This window comes from Melospiza melodia, chromosome Z (assembly GCF_035770615.1).
Source record: "Melospiza melodia melodia isolate bMelMel2 chromosome Z, bMelMel2.pri, whole genome shotgun sequence".
In the NCBI taxonomy this organism is placed as follows: domain Eukaryota; kingdom Metazoa; phylum Chordata; class Aves; order Passeriformes; family Passerellidae; genus Melospiza; species Melospiza melodia.
In genome coordinates, this window is record NC_086226.1 from 14,035,916 (window position 1) to 14,049,613 (window position 13,698).

At 42.3% G+C, this 13,698-nt stretch overlaps 1 pseudogene; it reads left to right on the forward strand.

Annotated features, from left to right (window-relative positions):
- The first annotated feature begins 8,411 nt into the window (after positions 1 to 8,411).
- On the forward strand, positions 8,412 to 13,259 carry LOC134432060 (ketosamine-3-kinase-like; annotated as a pseudogene).
- The last annotated feature ends 439 nt before the right edge of the window (positions 13,260 to 13,698 follow it).

Below are 13,698 nucleotides of genomic sequence, written 5' to 3' on the forward strand. Positions count from 1 at the left end.
AACTGCATTGTCCAGGGACTCCAGTGGCACCAAGGCTAGCTAAGCACTTGCAGGTTTAGCCATCAGAACCTTCTTTATCATCCCCTCTCAAAATGCTCAGTCATGGTCTGGTCTTTCTTCAGCAGAACTAGAAATAAAAGGTACTTGCCTGTCTCTGGTGCTGTGATTCCTCTTCATGCCAAAATGCATGGACGGCATTTGGTCACCTCATAAACAATGATGAACAAATATCAAAATGTGATTATTGGTGTCCTAAACACAATGCAGACTATGAAAAAAAGTGAAAAAGAAAATGTTTCTGAATATTAATAATCTTCCAAAAGAGAATTTTAAAAAAGTTTAAATAGAACACTTTTGCCTTCTTTTAGACTAGTCTGTAAAAACCTCAATAATATAATTAGTGCTATAAATGATCAAATCTGTAGCCAAATTCATGAAAAATGTAACAAAGATTTATTAGATTGATAACAAAAAAACCAGAAATTTTGAAAAACAAGCCACAGCCAAGACAGCGTCTGCCCCAGAACCAGGTGCTGGCTAAACTAGGGTCCATTGACAAAGTGACAGCATGTCTCCAGGAGTTCACACTGATTGCTCTCAGCAGCCAACTTATATACAGTTTATTCTGCCTGAGGCAGAGATGACCACATATTCCTTTGTGTCCCTTCGCATGCAAAGTTGGATCCATACATGTGTAGAAACAAACAAAGGCGAAGTCCAAACCCAGAGGAATGTCTGAGTGCCCCAGCAGAAGGTGTATTCACATGGAATAGGTGATGCCAGCTCCTGAGTGCTGTAGATTTAATCATTTCCAGATGCAGTCTTGTGAGCTTCCGCAGGACATTCCATTCCAGGAAGATCCAGATGATATCTTCTAAGTGCATGGTGCCACAGGAAACCTCTGATGGCCCAAGCCAGTCTCATTCATACGGTAACTGATCTGGTATTGTCCCATTGGAATTGGTTACAAGGTGCATAACTCTGTCCTAGGTCAGAGTGACTGCAGGCTTATCTCATGGCCCAGGCCTCCCCTATTCATATGGTAACAAATTTGAGGAGCTGGTTTTAATGTGAATAGAATGCTGTTCCCAGCCAGAGTAGTTACAAGCATAGGTTTGGTTTCTCCTAATATTTTATACATACATATATCTATTTCTACAGCATGAATTATCTCTACCATATAAAACATTAGCCATACCTTTTGGTTCACAGCACGGACATAACTAACAACTGGCACATAGCAATGTCAGCTCCTTAGGGAGCACCCTGCAGGTAAATGTGCTAGCATGTAACACCAGCAGCAGACAAAAGAAGAGATGCAGAGGCTGGAGCATTTGATCACCTGAGGATCCACAGGATTCTGGGGGCTCTATTTTTAACATAGCCAATAGTTTTAAGACCAGTAACTTCAAAGCAGAAAAGAGAAAATTCTGCAAAGAGCTCTGCTGCTCTTACAGTCTCTGAGCGCCCTGAAGTGGTGGGTGTTCCTGAGTACCAGTTCCACCTGGAATATGCCATCACACCATTCTTCTGAAGTTTAGAACTAGATCTCCATACAATACTCTTTTTTTGCCTTATTTGCATTGCCAGCCCTGTGCCACAGCTACACTCTTAGGTCTGCAGCTGTGGAAGGCAGAGTCCCAGGCTTAGCTCCAGCAGACAAAGGGAAACCTTGTGGAATTGGCATGCAGACACTGCATGGGCTGCCTCAGATTTTTGCAAAACCCAGCCAAAAAAGTTGTTCAGCCCTCAGATTCCACCTGATTGAGCTGTCTGTGGATATGCAGCAGCATGAGATACATCCCAAAGAGAGTCTTCAAGCATGAGCTGTTTTGAATGCCTATTGACAGGTTTAACTGCAGATCTTGGGTGACATAGGGGTTTGAGATTTGTTTTTGCAAAGCAGGAGAATGGTGGCTCACAGAGAAGAAAATACCTTGTGTCAAATTTAGTGCATTTTTAGTCTTTTACAGAAGTTTACATTTTCTGGTAGGGTGGAAATGTTCTTTGTATTGACTTCATAGGGGTTTTTTTGTCCTGAAGATACTTCTTAGAAAAGTCTTAGAGTATCAGAAGACCAAACAGTCTCTGGGAGGGAGTAAACTCTGAGTCTCGCTCAAGGCTAATTTAAAGCAAAGAACATGAAATTCTAAACTCTGCAGAAATGTTTGCATGCCCTAATTTTGTCTCTCCTTTATAGTTTGGCCACTGCTACTCTGAGGTGAAGAATAGATGCCAGTATCTCCACAACAAGCTGTTAACAAGAAGAGATTAATACAGGAACTGGACAATCAGGAAGTGGAGTCCTGGTGCCAGTCGTCTGCTTCAGCCAGCCAGTCTATCAAGGGTAGCTTATTTACTTAAAATTCAGGATTAATACCTGTAAGATTATGTATGCCATTATTGAATTGTAACTTAATTATTTAAGATTATGCTAATTAGTGTCCAAATTTGGTATTAAAGAAGTTTCAGTAACTACTTTTGTTGTTATTGCTTATGCCATATTTCAAGCTGCTTTTTTCTTGTCTTTTTCAAGGCTTAGGTTTTGTGCATTGAAATAAATTTATCAGCAGACTGGAGGCACAATAATTCTCCTGTGAAGTTGTGCACATTTTAAGAAAAATATTTTAGGAAATTGAAATACTTTAGGATAAGTCTAAGTCTGTTTTCTCTCCTCTCTTGTTATAACTATTTGCCTGGAGTGATAGAGGGACTAGAAATTTGCAGAAAAGAACAAGAAATTACCTTGTTTTGGAGGGTTAAAGAGGCAGAAACTCACCCCTGCAACTTCAGCCCCCATTGTAGTGATGGCTAAATGTATTTGCTTGTAGCTGTAGGTTTTTCCTATAAAATTGCTACTTCCATTGTGCAAGATAAGAGCATTCAACAATCTAGTAGTTCCTCAGCTTTAATAATATTGGGGAAATGAATGTTTTACAAAAATGAAACATATCTAGGTTTTGGGCAAGATTATAACTTAAACATGTTAGTATCTATTTATATGCTATTATCAAGTATTTTTTGAAAAGAGAGAGGAAACTAAGGTATTGTTTACATGAAATATTTATTGAAAGATTTTTGTCCTGAGTGCCATAAATATTACAAAAATGACATGTCTATAACAATTAACTACTGTTATTACCAAATAGCAGAAACTTTTATTTCTTACAGCTTTTTGGTTTTTTTTAATGTAAATTGCTGCTTACTTTATCCTGTGAAAGCACAGATTGTTTGGTCAAAACTGAGCCAAACCTTTGAGTGTCTCACTGTGTTTGTAATTTGAAAATGCTGCCAAGTGAAAGGGGAAGCCTTATGTTTTCAAATCTTTTTTTTTGGTGCTTTTGACACAGATTTTGGTAGTATGCCTAGCTGACTTCATCTCCAGCACCAAATTACCCTGTTGTGTGTCATTGTGAGCCAGAAAATGTTTCTTTTCCAGAAAACAGGCAGTTCTCCATACTGGGATCCATCCTGCCCTGTATCTAAGCCACGTGCCTGGGTCTGATGTGAGCTGCCACTTGGGACACAGCACCTCTGTGTGTGTGCCCATTCATAGACCTGTTGCTGTGTCACTGAGACCCAGCACAGCTGATGGATTATTTTCTTCACCCTTCTTTCATAGCACTTAAAATAAATTGAGCTGGAGATCTTTCTCCTTTTTTAAAGCCTTTATTAAAAATCAGTTTGGGCAGGAAGAACTGACTGGTCACGCTCACGCCGCCACTGCTCCCAGGAGTGACATGGAGGAGGAGGAAAAGTGCACTGGTATGCAGGCAGAGCTGGAGCTTCCATCCTCCTGAGTGCGCCAAGAGATTCCCCATTTTTCAGTATGACATTCGAGGTCCTCTTTCTAGCTGACGTCTTTTAGGTTAGGGTGAGAGGTAAAAAGGTCTTAGTGGACCCTGGATTCTGTTCCTCATGTCTAGACATCACTTCAATCTCTCAATTCCATGTTGACTCGTTGTTTTTAGGGGTTTTTATTAGTTTTGGTGAGGGGCTTCTTCATTTGCATGCCAACCCAGATGTCCTCTCCTCTTCACCGTCAGGGTACCATCTTCCAGGAAGCAGCAGGGTGTTACTGGACAAAAAAAAGGGAATTCCCAAACATCAATAACAGGTAGTTAACAAAAAACTATTAACAACCAGTGTAATCACCTATTAACGTCTATGTTGTTAATAGGTGTAATCACCTATTAACAACAGGTGATTACAACAACAAACAGTTAGAACTCCACCCCGGCAGCAACTGGCCCAACCTGTGAACTCTGCAAGCTTTTAAAAAAATGTGCAACTTTTCTACTTATAACAGCACTGACCTGTACTTGCCTGCACCTCTGGGTTACAGGCTGTGCCTACACTGCAGCTGGAAGTCAGTGCTGCTGCAGAGGTCCAGCACTGCAGTTCATCATTGGACCTGACAAGGCTTTAATGGGACGTTTTACTCCACTTGCACTGAGCATTTCTGAAGTCTTGTGAGTGTCCACAACAGCCTGTGTGCTGCAAAACAGTGAATCTGCATCTCTCTTGTGTACCTGGCGTGGATATTGCTGTTCAGCAAATGCTGGGAGCCCACTGGAGCAGAGCTCATGATGGTGTTACTGCCTGCCATGTAGACCTGACCTGCTCACACAGACACACAAACACTGCCTGTGCTGACATGCTGGCTGGGGTGGCTGATAAAGTGTGCAAGAGTGCTGCTGTCATGTGCATGCAGAGAAATGGGAAAGATGTGCTGGTGAAGAAGAGGGGATTTGTTCTGGCACGTTTGGGTAAGTGTGCTGCTTCAGAAGGTGCTGGAAATCCAGTGCTATTCCTTCAGGATTCCACTCCATCACCACTCCAATGATGCAGGTGCTGTAGACAGGTGAACTCCACACGGGATCTCACTAATCCTTGATCCTGGCCGCTGTAAATCCTCGTGCTGGTATCTAGCAGTGATCAAACAGAATCTCTCTGCTCTTTTTTCTCCACCATCAAGCCAGTGCAGAGAACTGACTCCACTCAAGACATTCCACATGATCAACAGGAAACCTGCCTTTGGTCTTTCTGGCAGTTCTGTTCAATGAGGTTATACATCTTAACTGCATCACTTGTCTGAAAAATCAAAATAGGCTTTGAACATCTTGTGTTTTGAAAGCATAAACTTTGAGAATCTAAAACTTCTGCAAGTTTCAGCAATACTGGAAAATATAATGGGAGGTAAATGAGTATAAACAGAAGGTTATACCTCATTTGCAGAAGGTTTATATCTCATTTGCATAAAGCATGAATCTTTTAAAAAACTTTAAAAAAACTTTTATTGAGAGTTTCTTTTATCAAGTACATATCATTATTGCCAATTACTGCTCCCATCACTTTTCCCCACTCTTGCTCCTCCATCCTCACTAGCACCACGGAAGGATAGAGTGGGAAATGTCCTCAAAACAAAAAATGAAAAGACTTGCAATACCTGAAAGTTTTCAAAGAGGACACAAGAAATGGCAGTGCCAGGGAGAGGTCTCTGTGGATCTTTGCTTTCATTGAATCCATGAATAGTTTGGGTTGAAAGGGGATTAAACATCACTCCATCCTCTTGCCATGGCAGGGACAACTTCCGCTACACCAGATTACTCCAAGCTCTGTCCAGTTTGCACTTGGACACTTCCAAGGATGAAGCAGTGACAGCTTCTCTGGGCACCCTATTCCAGGGCCTCACCACCCTCACAGGGAAGAATTTCTTCCCAATATCCAATTTAACCCTGCCCTCTTCCAGCCTGAAGACGTAACCCTTTGTCCAGTCACTCCAGACTTTGAAGTCTCTCTCCAGCACACCAGTCCCTGTAGGCTCTGAAAGGGGCTCAAAGGTCTCCCTGAAGCCTTCCCTTCTCCTGGTTGAGTCCCCTAGCTCTCACCATCTGTCTCCATAGCAAAGGAGCTCCATCCTTGGGATCAGACTAACTAAACTAAATCTCATGGCAGAAATCAAGTATTTTATTGTGATGCACCATCAGGCTTCCAGATAGATAAATTATGTTTAAAATATGTTATAAACAAAAAAAACTGCCAATTTTTTTTTTTTGTGAAGAAAAAGGTTGCAAAAACTAGTCAGGCCACTGTTGCTGCTCAAGTGTTACCACTTTGTTATGATAATTACGAGTCATTGTCGTTAATGGTTCTTTTTTGGTATCAGTAAAGGCCCCATCTGGGGCTACCTTGATGGCTTTTCGGCTTTTCTCCTCAGACAGTGAAGAGAAGGGACAAAGGGACAGAGTGGGGGGGGGGGGGGGGGGGAGAAAGCAAAATAACCTCAGGACCACATGCCATGAGAGGCTACTACTCCAAACGTACTGAAAAGACCCCCAAAACAACGAGCCAATATAGAGCTGGGAAATTGGAGTCATGTCTGAACGTGAGGAACAGAGTGCTGAGCCTGCAGAGATGCCGGAGATCTTTGTGGCCCCTCACCCTGACCACGAAAGTCATCCCGAAACTGGGACCTGGAGAGGGGAGGCTGCAGGGTTCAGCATCCCCCGAGAGGGGAGGCTGCAGGGTTCAACAGGGGTCACCACGCCCTAAAGGCTCCCACAAGGACTGGACCCCCAGCTCTGCTGCTAGTGGACGAAGCTGCTTATTTCCCCTGGGAGACACAACAGAGACTGCAGACCCATTGAGTTGCCCAATCTTGAGCTGATCACTTTTAATAAAAGCATTAAAAGGAGAAAAAGTCTCCTGCCCTGTTTATTTCAACATGTCTCAGCAGTTGCAGAAGCTACAGAAAAATAATAAAAGCAAGTAAATTGAGTTAAACTAAAACCAAACATAACACAATGCTGACATCTTCAAATCAAGAACACATGGCCAAACAGCCAAGACAAGGCCAGATTATGAGGAACAAAATAAGGGCAACTCATCAAACTGGGTAAACTGTAATTGTGGCGGGGGAAATTTTAATCACTAGCTCATGGCCACCAACCCAAGAAACCCACCAGCTCAACAGATGGGTGAAGGGCTGGAGCATAAGTTTGATGAGGAGCAGCTGAGGGAGCTGGGGGGCTTAGCCTGGAGAAAAGGAAGCTCAGGGAGCTTTCTGGCTCTGCACAACTCCTGACAGGAGGATGCGGCCAGGTGGGAGTCAGGGTCTGCTCCCAGGGAACAAGGGAGAAGATGACAGTACATAGTCTTAAGCTGCACCAGCAGAGGTTTAGGTTGGACATTATGAGGTATTTCTTTCCAGAAAGGATGATTAAACACTGGAAGAGGCTGCCCAGGGAGGTGCCAGAGTCAGTGTCCCTGGAAGTATGTAAGGAACATGGCACACCAATATTGCAGTGACTTGTGAGGGTTCCTCAGGGTGAGAGAGATAGATGAGAATCTTGCTTCATGATCAGAAGGCTGGATTTATTAATTTATGATATATAATACATTATGACTATACTAATAAGAATAGAGAGAAAAGTTCAGAAGCTTGCTAAGCTAAGAATAGAATAGAATCTAAAAACAAGAGAGCTCTCTGAGAATCTGCCCCGGGACCTTGGTCCTGTGATTGGCCCTTAATTGTAAACATGGAACATGAGCCAATCACAGGTGCACCTATTGCATTTCACATCAGCAGATAATTATTGTTTACATTTTTCTTCTGGGGCCTCAGCTTCCCAGAAAGGACAAATCCTAAAAGAAAGGATTTTTATGAAAAGATGTCTGTGACACACCAATGCCATGGTCTGATTGACAAAGTGGTGTCTGGTAACAGGCTGGACATGATGATCTCAGAGCTCTTTCCCAACTAGTCAGAGGAGAGACCTCATTGCTGTGTTCAACCTTGCGCAGGAAGCAAAGGGACAGACATTGATCTCTGCTTGGTGGTGCCCAGTGACAGGGACCGAAGGGGACCTGAAATTGTATCAGGGCGGTTTAGGTTGGATATTTGGAAAAGCTTCTTCCTCCAGAAGGTGTTTGTGCACTGGAAGAGGGAAGTGGTCACAGCACCAACCTGACAGAGCTCAAGGTGTACATTTGGACAATACTCTCAGGCACTCGATGTGATTGTTGTAGTGTCCTGTGAGGAGCAGGAGTCAGACTTGACGAACCCTGTGCATCCCTTCCAATGCAGAATGTTCTGCGATTCTGTAATAGATTCTGACATGAGCACAAGAACAAAACTGAACAGGCAAACTGAAACTGGCATATGAGGAGCGAGAGAGCCCTTTAACAACAGTGGCCAGGGTCATCAGCCCAGCTCCTTTACCTGCCCCAGCCGCTTCTGCTGCCATTTTTGCTGACTTAAGCCGCCCTTTGACTCCCTTCTGACTCCCTTTGTCCCCCTCAAGCGCCCTTTCTCGGCCCCAGCTGCCCTTTGCCCGCTCCTTCTCTCCCTGCCTTTTCCTGTGCCTTTAATTCCTTTCCCACACGTGGCTCCCCTCACAGCGGCCGCCATGGGGGACGCGCTGAAGCGAGCTGGGGCCACCGCGGTGCTGTGGCCAACTGGGCCCTCGGGTGGTGGCTGCATCAGCCCGGGCCGGAGCTGCAACACGGGCCGGGCCGGGGGTTCGTGAGGAGCAGCTGCGAGGGGGAACTGTGGCAGGGTGGGGATCGGGGCTGCCGGGGCTGGGCGGGCGCCACGGTGGAGAGCGGCATCCCTGGATTGTGCCAGTCCAGGTGTGGCAGCGGGCCCAGGGTGGGGACTCTCCCCTGTGCTGGGCACTGATGCGGCACACCTCAAACCCTGCAGGCAGTTTTGGGCGTCTCATGACAAGAAAGACATTGAGGGGCTGGAGGATGACCAGAGAAGGGAGCGTAGCTGGGGAAGGGGCTGGAGCACCAGGAACGGCTGAGGGAGCTGGGAAAGGGGCTCAGCTCAGCCTGGAGAAAAGGAGTCTCAGGAGGGAATTGTGGCTCTGCAGAACCCCTGATAGGAGGGTCCAGGGTCAGGCTCTGCTCTGCTCTGCACAGGAAACAAGTGAGAAGAAGCAACCTTAAGTTGTGTCAGGGGAGGTTTACATTGGATGTTGGAGGAAATTTCTTCACATGCAGGGTTGTCAGGCACTGACGGAGTGCCCAGAGCAGTGCTGAGTTAGTGGTTAGACTCAGGGATCTTAGAGGGCTTTTTCAGCCTTAATGATTGTGTGGTTCTGTGATTCTGTGGCTGCAAACAGAGCTGTTTTTGAAGCTTGACTCTATTTCTCGGTCTGGACAGTCATGGTGTCTGTGAATGTCAGCGCCATTCTTCTAGCCTGCCAACTGATGGTGTATATTGTCCATGACTTCCTAGACATTTGCTGTATTAATAGAATGCTGCACACATTTTGTGTGTATGCAGTTTGCACTCCTTCAACTGTAAAGAGAGTTTCTAAGTTACAGAGAATGCTAGAACCTAACTTGATTTTCACTTTGTTTTACAAACTAAAATTTCTGCAGCTGTAAAATTATCATCAAGCCTGATGGTACAATTCTCTCTGTATCTTGTGCATCATTAAATATTTGTTCCAAATTTTTTATTTATTTTATATTTTATTTTATTTTAACTGTGACCGATGCTTATAGAGACCAATGCTTTTCTTTAATATCTGTCAGGTCAGACAAATGTTTCTGGGAGAAATGGCAAGTTTGGAAGCCATCCTGAAAACACAGACAGTAAGAGTGCCTAAACCCATCAAGGTTGTAGAACTGCCTGGGGACAATACTGTGGAGGTGATGGAACATTTGGAAATGAAGAGCTTACACAGGAAAACAGTTATTTTTGCCTCCTTTGACCAGAAATTTTGGCTATTATGACAATTAAATCACTTGCCTTTATAAAAGAAAAGTTTTTATAAAGCATGTCAAGGGACATGATAAATTATACTGCAGAGAATTGTATAAAACACTTTATAATGTCTCACCTAGCAAACTGATAATACATCAAGAAGTGACTCTGGGTTTTGGTTACTTTTGGTTTGTTTGTTTAGGTAATTAGTGGTTTTTACAATAAGGTTCCGTTTTACAGTAGGGAAAATTACCAACGTGATCACAGGTTTTGTGTACTTGCCTTTGATATAAGAACCAGTGCTGTAATGTTTGCCATGAGTTTGCAGAGGCACTTTCCCAAATAAATTAATTTTGATTTCATTATTTTTGCAACTCTTAACCTTCATTTCGATAGTTTCAAACTTTTGACCCTTCTCTGTGACTAGCACTTAATATGATGAATCCCATCTGATTCCACTGGGGAGGTGATCATGACCAATGTTTCTTTTCTCATTTTCAGAACTTCTGTAGCCACTTTTAAGTCTTGTCCCTCATCCTGCTCATTGCCAGGGTTTGATTCATGAAGAGCCCTCAGTGAGTCCCCAGAGAAAAGACAGAGAACTTGCTGGTTTGGATTTCAAGTGGTACCTTTGGGGTGCAGATTCTGGGGGATAGCTACTATCTGTTAACAGGAACAAAATGAGGAACTAAATTTGCTTTAAATGACATTGCCTTTAGAATAGAGAAAGTTCAGAAAGGTCAAGAAAAGGAAAAGGAACATAATTTGGGGAGCAACTGGCTGTAAGTCTTGTTTGCAATTACTACAAGATTTTCCTGAACTTTGTTGAGGATCAGCTTTTATTAAAAATAGATAATAAACCAGGCCTACCTGACACGCCTCTTTGAGGTCTTTTAGAGAAGAGCAGCCAGAGACAGTGATAGAAGGAAGAGGATCAGCCTTGTTTGGTTTGACAGACAGTTTGCAAGAGGAAATTAAAAAAAAGGCACAACATGTTCCACATTATGTGCATGCTTTCTTACACATACCTTACTGAAAATGCTTAGGGAATTGATACCACACAGGAATTAGAATTGATAGTTTATTATTGTAAGTAAATTTATGATTTCACTTTCAATAGTGGTGTCAGAAACAGCCAGGAAAGTGCATTTTTTCTGTATTAATATGCAGTCGTGATAGGAAGACAAGGTGTTTATAATACTGGGAAATTTTGGGAAGATATTTTGTTAGAGCTGAAGAACTACTGCTTGCTTGATAGACATTTTCAAGTAACTCCTGGAATATCAAGACCTGGATTTATTCATGTGTCAGAGCTGCTAACATTATTTTTGTTTCTTAGATATTCAGCACTGCTTGGAACTCTGGCTGGCTGATCTTCACCTTCATAACCAGCAACTTAGAGAGATGATGAAGAAAAGGAGTGCAGTTGGTACAGTACACAGCTGTTTGCAAATTTAACCTAATGAATAATAATTTACAAAATAATTAAAATAGCTTTTGCCACTTCAGGACATGTTCATCTTCTTCCACTAAAGATAGAATGAGAATAGGTTGGGATGAAACACACAGATGGGAGTGTTCTTCTTTTTGCTTTTTTTTGCCCTGTTTTGGATGTCTGTGATCAGTTCAGTTTGGAAGCCTGAACAAGAACATGGTATCAGAAGAGATACAGTACCTCAAAATACAAAAATAAGCAGTATAACATAGTTACCAGCAGCAGTAACTATTGTAACAAAAGAACATTAACCGTTGTGAAAAAAAGAATGTTAAAGTGCAACTTTTTTTATTCTCAATGGAAGCAGCATTGTACCCTTGCATAGTTTTTAAGGTTCATTTGCATTTTGGATGCTCAGTATTTTGTCATTGGTGTTGAATTTATGTCTTTGGATTGAAAGGTAAAGGACAAGGGCAAATGGAAGTCCAGTTTGTGGACTAGTTTGGCTTTTATACAGTTACCTGCTGTGGTTATCTTCCACAGATAGGTTGTATTTCATCAGACTGATAGAATTTTGTCTCATTTCTCCTTTGGTGACAAAAAAAAGGTCAAAATTATCATAATGTAAATAAATTAATTTTTGTGGAGCCATGAATAAGAAAATCATGGTTTATCCTGCTAAGAAAAATAGTGCTTTGGACAGCACTTATAGCTGCATTGGACACAGATGGCTCTTCAATTTTTGGGGTTTTAATCACTGAGAGAAAATTAATTATTCCTCCAATTTAACATTTTAAGATAACATTCAATTAAATGGTAGCTCTTACTGTCCTGGATGGTACCAGCACAAAGGCTGTGTGATCCTCAAAAGATTTATTTGAAAAAGAACCAAATCTGCCTTTTGTGTGGTATAGAACTGACATCTGCAACAGTGGTCCTTGAGGTGAACAACTGGCAGAGTGACTGGGTGAGTTTCTTTGCCAGACAAAGGATCCAGCCCCAGATGGACCTGATTGAAAGGAGCTCAAGAGACAGGGAAGTAAGGGAACTTTAGGCACAGCTTCAGGTACAAGCAGTTCTCTCAGTTCTCATTACAGTGACAGCTGGGTATCAGTTATCTAGATTTTATTTTCTTAAAACAAAGCTCCTATTCCTTGGTGTGCACCAGGTTCTGTTGGTAGGAGACTCCAGTTTTTAGGGATCAAAATGCCCTTTATTCTAGGGTATAATGGCTTTTGCCACATCACCCTGTGCTAACAATACAGAGTGAATTCCTAAGTGCCAGCGCTTTGCCTGACTGTTTGGGAAATCTTACAGGTGGAAATCATATTTCTCACTCCCTGGAACACTTCTACAATGAGAAATGTACATAAGCAGGGCTGTTCTGCATATTGTTGATTTTCTGTTTGCATCTTGTTAAGTGACTGCAGTTTTGGCTCTTTGGTACTTCCTCGAGGTTGCTGAGAGATGCCTGAGCCTTCTAATGCTGAGGTGGTGGTAGTTGTTGTTATTGAATCTGGTCAATATTACAGCACCAAATGCAATTTTAAATTCTTTATTGTCTTCCTAAAAGAGATTTGATTGACTGTTCTGCTGTTGGCTTTTATGAAAAACAGAAATCCTCTGGATTTGCTCAGCATCTCTGTTAACTTGGTCCTGTGCTGTTTGAAGTTACAGGTTTATTTAATTGACTTTTTAAAAGTTTAAAGTATGCAGATAAACCTCTACATTTTAAGGTGAATGATGTTAGTAATTTACATGTCTTGCACTTCACCCTGCAGGTGAAGATACCCAGTTTTTTCTGTGGTGTAGAAATCATTCCTTCTCTCCTGCATGGGGATCTCTGGGGAGGAAATGTAGCTGAGGATGATTCTAGTCCAATTATCTTTGATCCAGCTTCTTTCTAAGGCCATTCAGAGTATGATCTTGCAATAGCTGGGATGTTTGGTGGCTTCAACAGTTCTTTTTATTCTGCTTATCACAGTAAAATCTCCAGAGCCGCAGGGTTTGAGAAACACCTGAAGCTTTAACAGCTGTTCCACTACATGAACCAATGGAACCATTTGGCCTTCTGTAAACATTATGAGAAACCTTGTAAAGTAAGTTGCTGCTGAAGCCAAGTACTTCTTGTGCTGTTTGGAAAACCCCAGACTTGTTAGTGCAGCTGAAGGTGTAGTGATATTAAAAAAAACCCTTTGAGATCCTTGACCTTGCTCAGCTGAAGACCTTAGAATTAGTGAGTCATACGGAGTACCAAGTAGGTACTTTTTAGGATTGTTGGGAATAGCTTTATCATGTAAATACCTGCAGAAGGAGCTTCTTCATTTGCATAGTGAATAAACTAATCTCAGCATCCAGAAAGTACTTGAGATTATGCAAAGTAATACAAATAAATACTGAGGAAATGCCTAAAAAAGTTGCTCTTTGTGTTTTGCTGTGTCTTCCCCCCTCTTTCTCATGCAGTTGTGAGCATGAGAACAATGTTAACAACATGGTTTGAAAGTGAACAGGAACTATGAGAAGGGATTTGGACTTGCTGTTT